Source organism: Ptychodera flava, chromosome 9 (assembly GCF_041260155.1).
Source record: "Ptychodera flava strain L36383 chromosome 9, AS_Pfla_20210202, whole genome shotgun sequence".
Classification (NCBI taxonomy): domain Eukaryota; kingdom Metazoa; phylum Hemichordata; class Enteropneusta; family Ptychoderidae; genus Ptychodera; species Ptychodera flava.
In genome coordinates this window covers 14969479-14978886 of record NC_091936.1, presented here as the reverse complement: position 1 = coordinate 14978886, position 9408 = coordinate 14969479, and the positions used below count along the sequence as shown (strand labels likewise).

Below are 9408 nucleotides of genomic sequence, written 5' to 3'. Positions count from 1 at the left end.
ATTTTGTTTTTGCATATTGTTATAAAAATGTTCTCTACTATCACTGTGAATATCATATGCCACTTCAGATCATTGGTGACAGTTATTTGCTCCCTTCAGTCTTTTTCAGTCTTTTCTGTTTTTCGATAAATACTTTTTAAGGCTTGGCACATCTATCCTCAATTCATCAGTTTAAAATTGTTGCTGGGTAGTCAGAAAACAATTTTAAAGTGTCCAATACGTGAGTTATTCCGCTGCAACATTGCTCATTATCAAAATTAAACTGTATTCCATGCTCTTCATATAATGCAAGGACAATGGCCCAGTACTATACACAAGGCTGACAGAGACGACTATGACTATGTAACCCTGTCTCTATACTTTGATAGTTTATTCGTATGGGAGTTGACATTTCATTTCTCTTACCGGCAAAGCTGATTTGTAGGCCATGTTGAAGGTCTGCTTAGCACCAACGAAATCTATGATAATGTGTTACCCACCTTCGTGATATGCAGATTTCACTTTTTCCAATTTTTCATCCTCCGAGCGTTCCATATCTAAATGGATCGTCTTAGAGCACCCAAAGTCCGAGGCTAAATGCAATTTGCTTTCCTGAAACAATCGATTGCGGTACAATACATGAGAATATGTTTCAAGTTTTTAAAGTATCAGTACTGAATCAGAATCTGAGCAAATATGTGCTTGACTGGCAAAACTCAATGTCTCAAATTTGTGACATAGACAGCCAGCGCATTACATGAACCTCGGGCTGTCCACTCGATTAAATTTCACTTCCGTTGTAACCATATCGTGTAAACTAAATCTTTGGACCGCATCATCTCTACGTTTACTTTAACATTTAAAATTGTTATCGGCACATTGTTTGTCAATACAATGTGACTCACGATAATGCTGTATCAACCCAGCTACACATTTATGACAGTCGAAGAAAAACACGATGCGTACCATTGCATCTGAGCCCACCAATGCTATCCGCTCACCATATTTCGATAACACCAACGCTTTGATCAGTTTTATTGCATACAAACCAAGTCCTCCTGCTCCGATAACGAGTATGCCACATTTATCTGCAAAGGAGTTGAAGACAAAAATGTTTGATCTTGTACTACAGGCAAAGGGGCAGTGTTCGCATGAATACCGAAAAATGAAATGTAAAATTGTGATAAATTATTTCCTCATGGAAGTATAATTTTTTTGCTAAAAGTGCATAAGACCCTACAAATTCAACTGAATTCAGATCCTAACACTCTAACGCACTTTCTCCTACAGAAATATAAGCCTACGTTTTCCTCTTTCGTTTTTATTAGGTTGAGGTTGGAATAAATTTCTTCAACAAAATTCATGAGCGACAGGGGAGGAGTTTGCTACTGAGTGACTTGGCAACACTACGAAACTTAAGAAGAAACACCGTTTACTTCATTTACCCCTCACTGAGAGTACAGGGTCGATTCTTGTCATGGCGTGCTGAACAGCGTTGTACATTGTCAGAGCTCAACATCCCAACACGCCAGCCGCTTCTACCTCGATGGAGTCCGGCAACTTGTCAGGAAAGCCAATAGGGAAACTGCTACGTACTGGGCAAATCTGCAGCACGTGTGGAATATAAAAATTTGTGCAATATTTAAATCAAACAAACTAAATTAGTTTTTTACACATAGGTGTATACAACCCCCTCCCCCACACACATTATAGTATAAGCTCTAAGATATGTGCATATGCAGAGTATAAATAGTTATATTATTAATTCTCAGGGGCTGAATTCTATTTTACAAACTGTGAAGTGAAGAATATAATATAGGCGAAACTTTGAGTGGTGGGGAGTTCTCTCTCGTCGCCAATTGCAGACTCTGGCTGGACTGTATCAGAAACAAGAACACTTAAGCACACGACTACCGAAAGTCAGTGTTTTATCACAGCCTGCTTGCTATATATGAATCATATTGCTATCAACACCATGGATGTACAAAAGCCGAATAGATCATAGGGTGATAAGGCGCTATCAGTCATAGCTATTGTATATAAATTAATAAATTTATGATTATGAATAATGTTGATAAAATTATATGTTTCTATCATTATTGTATACTTAAAAAAGTAGCGTACTGCAATCGAATCCTGAATGATGATTAGTTTTCATGCCAAATTCACGCGGTTGTAGTACAGACCCTGTTATTGTATAGTTACATAAGTACCCGTCAACACTCGAATCCTGAATGATGATCAGTATTTGTGCCAAAATTCATCCAGTTGTAGCACAGACTTTCAGAAATATGGTCAATACAGTTGCTGCAGTAGCATTGCACAGTACCGTGATGCGTGCAGTCACTGTACTGCCTCGTCAGATTATCTAAACAGCTATTAAGAAGAAGATGCAAGCAGTGCAAAGTCTTTCAAATAATTAAGTAAACGTTTTCTTCACTGCTGCTTCTTGATTTCCAAAATTTATACTGCACAGGGGCAAGTAGATAGGTCAGGCATCAAGCTGACCTGTTTTAGACTCTCGGCCGTGCGACATGTAGACCATCGAGAAATGATGCGTCGTTGAGAATTCAGGCCATTTTCAGTGCAAGTCCCTTCAGAACATTATGTATCTGCTTTTCATAGATTCAAAGTTAGCCCGTTACACTTGCATGACGTCGGTGATGATGGATCGACCATCAGCATTTATCAGGTATGCTGAATCATTGACAGAACGGCCAATAGCCACTGAACTGTGTGGCCTATTGACAACATAATCTCAATCATAAATGTATTAATTTTTCTACACTCTAGCGCCTTATGACCCTATGAATAGATGTGTGTCTCTCCCGTGAGCCAAATTTAAAGGGAGGAGGTCGTCCGAACTGCGCGTGTGCGACTTTCTTGTTTACAAACAATTTATTTTATGCATGATATCTAAAGGCATTACTTCAACGTAGCTGCCTCATTTAAGGTTTTACGATATTCATTGTTAACAAACATATTTTAACTTTCATCAATCGCCAACGTACCCTAGATGCAGTGTCTACATCGGTCGAAGGAGTCACTGGCAACCTTTGAGCAGAGTTCCGACGACCCCCTCCCTTCGCGCGGCCACATGGTACATATTTCTTGCGAAATACAAAATATGCTTCTCTGCCTCTAAAACTACCTTTTGGCTTAAAACTGTCGTCAATGTACAGGGTCTAAATGTCGTATGCTATTATTCAAGTGAAGAGTATAGGCACAATATTGCGCAAGTTTGCCAAGGTTGGTGAATTTACCAGCAGACGACGCGACAACATGAATAATGTCATGTGATAATTCGGGCGCACAAACCATTGCAGCATCTGGACCGAGTAAATGAAGTATGATTACCAAAGTACACGTAGCAGAGTAGATTGTCGACACAGTCCCTTATGCCTTCTGTCTCTTATTAGTGTAGTCTCTCGCACATACGACGGTCGGGAGAGGGGGGAGGAATCGCAAGCGTAGCGCCGAAGCTGCGAGCCGCAAGTGCCGTAAGACAGGAGGTCTAGCAGCTCGCGGTTACATCAATAATAGTAAAGAAAAGGCACAACGGACTGTCGACAGTCTAGTAGCAGAGAAGAACTTCTGGTTGTGACCAGGATTGTTTGATGCAAGTTTAAAAAGTGGCAATACAATTTGATTAAGAAATCTTCAATTTTTATCTAAGGTACTATGATTTAAAGTTTAACACATTACCCTCCATCGTTAATAAAATCGAGCGACTTCTTTTTTAAAGATGGATGATCACACCACGACAAGTTACAAAATTTACATTTTCCACAACCAGGAAATGGATAGACCGCTACTTTATCCCCTACGGCAAGTCCATCTGGATTGAAGGCAGAGTCCCCGATGGCATGGATGCTTCCTGCGATTTCATGACCTGCATGAGTAGAATCAACATATTTGTTATAGTCCATCCACTGGCCTTGTCTAAATGTCTTGCTTCCAAGGCTTAAAGCTTTTCACACCAAGAGCACACATATTTCTACGCGTTCCTAAGGGTTCCATGCACTATTAGAGCAAATTAAACGTGGCGGTTAATTCTGTTCGCCATGTATGAAGAGATCTAGACATCATTTCTACATATATAGTTCTCATGAATCAAGTTGTATACATTCATTCGCCTATTTTTCAAAGCACAATGGCAAAACTTTCGCCTATTTTATATATCATCCATGTTTTTCATTATTTACAGTTATATTTCTTGTTACACTCAACTGAAAATAATTGCACAGAAATGGGGGTGCTGACTTGGTTTAAGAAATCTCGGTCTGCTTGCTTCTTTCAATTCTATTTTCACCCTTTATGCGAAGATCAGGAGTTAATGAAAAGTGTTGTATAGCTACTGTCGATAGTGATGTGATATAGGACAACTATTAACTCTATTTGGTATAAAAATGAATAAAACTGCATTTCCCTGGAATGTAAGGGCTTTTCTGTGGTTTCTTCCACTTATGCACATCGCTGTGACACATTCCAGCTGACATGACCTGAACGGATCGCAGATATGATTGAATAATGCAAGTTGACGCAGTGTCTGCATGTCTCTCGAATTTTCACGCGAGAGTTTATAACTATGAAATCGGAATTGGTGTGTGGCGACGACGAAAAACAATCACGTACTCGACTCTTACTTTAATACTCAAAATGCAAGTCATCGCTAAGGCACTGCACTGATGTTTTACAATTGGACGGACATTCAAAGCCCACATGATGTCCATTATTGACTCAATTAAAGGACAATGTGTACTGCAGGTAGCATCCGGTTTAAAGCCCCGCTAGCTGTAACTTGAAATTTGTTGACCTCAAAATATCTTCCTATTCTCTCCTGGTTTGCTCTGATTATTGCCCTCAGAAGAGATATGGGCTTTTACTGCATTAGGAAACCATTCCTTTGTGAAACATTTGACAAGTAAATTTAAACGGTCATTTTGATTTCCCGCCATTTTAAAAATTGGTAATATTACAAAGGAAACAGAACATACAATGTCACAGTTGAAAACATTCACCCCTATGCATAACTTTGGACTACTCTGTGCAGTTTATGACGATTTCAGTGCAGATATGCCCAGTATCCAAGGTTTCACCTCTCCGCATGGGGCTGCGATTTGGGCAAACATTTAATTACATTGTAATCGTAATCTGAATTGTTCAAAATTGCATATGCAGTCCCTGCGGGTAGTTGATAATAAATGTATACACACACCTGAATTAGTCCATTCTCACAAACGTATTATAGCTTGAGAGTAAAATCATAAAATAATGCTAAAAGATACAGCTAGTGGTGCTTTAAAGTTTGAAAGTTCAACACATGGCACATGCTTGAAATCGCTACACATCAAGAAAGTTAAACAACATTATACAATGTGTATTGCGGAAAGCATCAATGTAGTCTCGTGGTATTCATGTATGATATTTATCGATGGAAATTTCCACAAAGTGATTATATTAGCTGTTTATGAGTTATTGAACAATACCTTAACTATCGCGCCCTCTGATGGTAAAGCCGGAAATTCATGATCGGTGTTGTATTGTAAATCTGTCGGGTAAGACTCGAACATTTTCACACACTTCATAGTTTTACAATCCACCATATTCACCACCGGTTACCTCACATTAAATAAAGCAGACATTTTGAATTAAGTGTGATTATACATCATGTTTTGGCCGTATTATCTTTGTTGGACCGTGTTTCGTAGTTCGACATTGTTTGAAGACAATTATGCAACTACCCATCCTCCACATTCAGTTCACAAATACACCCTAAAACACTACGAAGGCACATGTATTTTTTCATATTCTACCTCATTCGTTTTGATTGGTTACGCATGTGTACAGCTCGATTGAACTGTTTCATCACTGTTCACACTATGACGTCATTGAGTACCGATTGCTATCGTTCAGCATAAACTGTTGATTAGATGATGACATAATCTGACCTCCTGCTAGACAATGTTTCAACTATTGCAGACGGAGTGGATTCCTCAATTACCGCCTAGCCGACGACATGATACAGTCTTTCCTCATAAAATGTAATTAAAAAATCGTTGACCACATCGATTTTACTGTTGTTCTTGTCAGACTTTCGATACACTAATGCAATTGGTGTAGCTTCGTTGATTTTAGCAACTATTCAATACCAATAACCAGTTTGCTACTTTTTCGTAGATGGGCATGTGGTTTTAAGATTCTAAACATGGTTTCATTCGGGATGACATCAGCTTTAACACGTCAAATCGTAAACATGACATGATTCTGACGCTCTAGACTTCCAAAGATCCGATACGTTGACGCACAGCCCAGGAGGGTCTGTGTTGACGAGAGGAAAAGAAAGTAACATGAATAGAAAACGTTAGTACACATGAGATACGAGAATAAATGATATTATTTCACAATCTATACTGCTCAAAGTTGCTAATTATGGCTTTGAATTTCTGCCATAATTAAGCTGTGCCATTTTTTATTACGACATGCCTTTAGTAATTACGGCATGACAAAATGAGATGTAAAATGCGATCATTTTGACATGAATACTTGAAAAATGCGATCATTTTGACATGAATACTTGAAATTCGTATTACGACATGACATAATGTATGTATATACATTACATATACATCCCATGTATATTTTATTCTACTAGAAAGTTTATAATTTATGTACTTACATTGATATATAATTTATTTCAAATCGCGAGGATAGGCCTTAAATTTCAACATGGCGCTCTATGTCAAAAGGATAGAGTCAGCGATAGTGAATGGTATGGGGCCGGACTCGATTAGTATGATACTTTTTTCTTGTCCCTACCCAATTTACTAATCCTTAATGTGTCTGTATTTTTTTTCCTATGTTTCTTTTCTGTTCTATTTGGAAAATAAATATCCTTATCCTTATAATGAGATGCAAAATGCGATTATTTGGGAATGAAGACTTGAAAGTCGTAATTACGACATCACATAATGAGATGCAAAATGCGATCATTTGGACATGACGTCTAAATATAACACAAAAGCGACTGTCATTATGTAGGTGATGTAATATTTTATTTGACGTAATTCTTGAACACTAAGCCTTTTACTTATTGACCAAATAGACCCCCCCAAAAAAAAAAACAAACAAAAAAACAAAACCAGAACCAAGTATAACTTTCGAACTTCTTAAATATGACCGATTGAATAAATTGAACTTTCAATAAGATGCACTTTTGATGCAATGCAATGCGACCTGAGGTGATTGGTCGATGCTGTGCGTTGGGATTTGCAGATTTTATTACGACCGACTTCAGTTACAGTGTGCGAAAATGCCTGGCATTTAAGCTGACCAAACTATTATTGCTGAATTCATATCTTCATAGTTACGGCGATTGTTATTTGACAACAGCGTTAGTTCTTTATCAAGATCATAAACAGTACATTTTCGTCTGCCAGGACTACCCGGATTCTCCACCAGTGTCGCAACTCTTTTTACCTTTACTCAGGGTTTTACTGGGGAATAGCCTAAAGCTGTCTGTTGCAAACAGTATGCGTACTACTGTGTCCAGTCCCTAACAGATATCGGAGGTACCACGGGTACCAAAATTCTGTCAACAATATCTACATATCCCTATCTACAGAAGGATGCGAGAGACTGGCCTTTACATGTAGTTTAAAAATTGCATCGATTGTTGTTTTCTCGGACTTTGTCGTGTTCCAATTGTGTGATCTAGGTCACGCCTGCCATGTAGAACATAATTATGTTCCCTCAATTATGAGTTCTGACGTTGGCTGCTGCCTGGTACAACCAAGGAAAATCGTCTGTAAATTTAACAGTGTTAGACTGAAAGTAGAATTATAACCGTGAAATTTACTCAGTGTACACTGCGACGTGCTTCGGAATTTTAAATGTAAGGGAACCGAGCGATCTTCAAAGGGTACAGCTGAATATCAGTCTTGTATTGCACAGTGCGAAGACAAGGCCCCGGGACAAAGCCACAGATGCCCATGCAGCTTTGTGTTTATTAGTGAGTACTAGAGCGCCTGTTGACACAGGTCTGTGAGAAATGTCTTCTTGTGATGCTTGCACTTAAATTAGGTTCGTGAAAATGTGACGAATAAGGACACGTCACGAATAAGGATATGTCTTTTAAAATGGGAGCGAGTCCAGTAATGCTAACTTTTGATAATTTTTCACCATTTTTGTTTTGAATGTCAACCATAACTCCTCGTTCTACTTCCCAAAGCATGTTGATAAACATAGTGTTCAGCTTGTCAACTCAGCCTGTACATGTGTAAACTGCATTGTTATTGTTGAAAAGTGACTACTGCTCCGTACTAGAATTCACATGTAGACAGTAACAATACACTTTACACACTAGTCGCTAAGTTGACAAGCTAAATAGTGGGTGTTTCAACATTCTTTCGGGAGTAGAATAAGAAGTTGCAATTGATATACAAAACAAAAATAATGAAAACATCGTAAAAGTTAGCATCACTGGCCCTTTAAATTTGGATTTGACCTGTCCGCCTTACCGTAAGTATCACAATGAATTTCTGCAGTATGTACGGTAGCTCGATAATCCCCCCCCCCCCCCGGATGTTTTTTCCAATCCAATCCACAACAGCCACAACTCTTTGGCGCTAGCAAAAGCTCGAGCTACTTTAAAGCAGCGACGCAATGGCAAGTAAATGTTGGCCGCTGCACTCCAACAATCGCCTCTAGATCTGATGTAAGGATGAAAATTGAAATCAGGACTGGTCTTGCCGAGTTTTGTCAACGGTATGAATTGTGTCAGAGTGTGACAGTGCACGAGTATTAAAACCTTTAGAAGCCTACTCCGATGTGAGGCCAAAAATCGTTTGCTGGTTACTTGATTGTAGCTGTTCAGAAAGTGTTCGCAATATGCTACAGTTTCTCTGCCGTGATCGACTGTTTACGCCGCGACCTTAAGAACTCTCAACCTTAACCTGGCAGTCAACATTTACATGTAATGCACTTAGAATATCCCGTCGCACGACGCTGGCCCTCACTGTTGTTACAAGTTTATCTTTCACAAAGTTTTTCAAATTTAGGAATGCACGTTCTGTGTTCCTATGTCAACTTGACAAAAACTGCACCATCCATTTTGAACAGAATATATTTAAATAATAACACATGAGAGCGAGGGCAATATTATCACATATTGACTGGCCATGAGGGCAACAGCATACGTCTGTACCCCGAGGGACTGTGAGTCACCCCCAAAACAGACTGTTTCCCGAGGCCGTAGGCCGAGGGAAACAGTCTGTTTTTGGGGGTGACTCACAGGCCCGAGGGGTTAAAGACGTATGCTGTTGCCCTCATGGCCAGTCAATATGTGTTTTGTAACACATCTCATCCGTAGCCATGCATAAGAACGTACTATACACAAAACTTGTCTCATGTAGGCCTATGATGTAATAT

The 9408-nt window shown here is 39.0% G+C and overlaps 1 long non-coding RNA gene across 1 annotated transcript; it reads right to left on the bottom strand.

Annotated features, from left to right (window-relative positions):
- Positions 1 to 951: 951 nt before the first annotated feature.
- Positions 952 to 5556, bottom strand: LOC139139600 (uncharacterized). The gene is made up of 4 exons (XR_011553828.1): positions 5469 to 5556; positions 3685 to 3871; positions 1425 to 1584; positions 952 to 1067 (listed from the first exon to the last, which is right to left on the bottom strand). It is a non-coding gene; the product is annotated as an uncharacterized lncRNA (long non-coding RNA).
- Positions 5557 to 9408: the final 3852 nt, after the last annotated feature.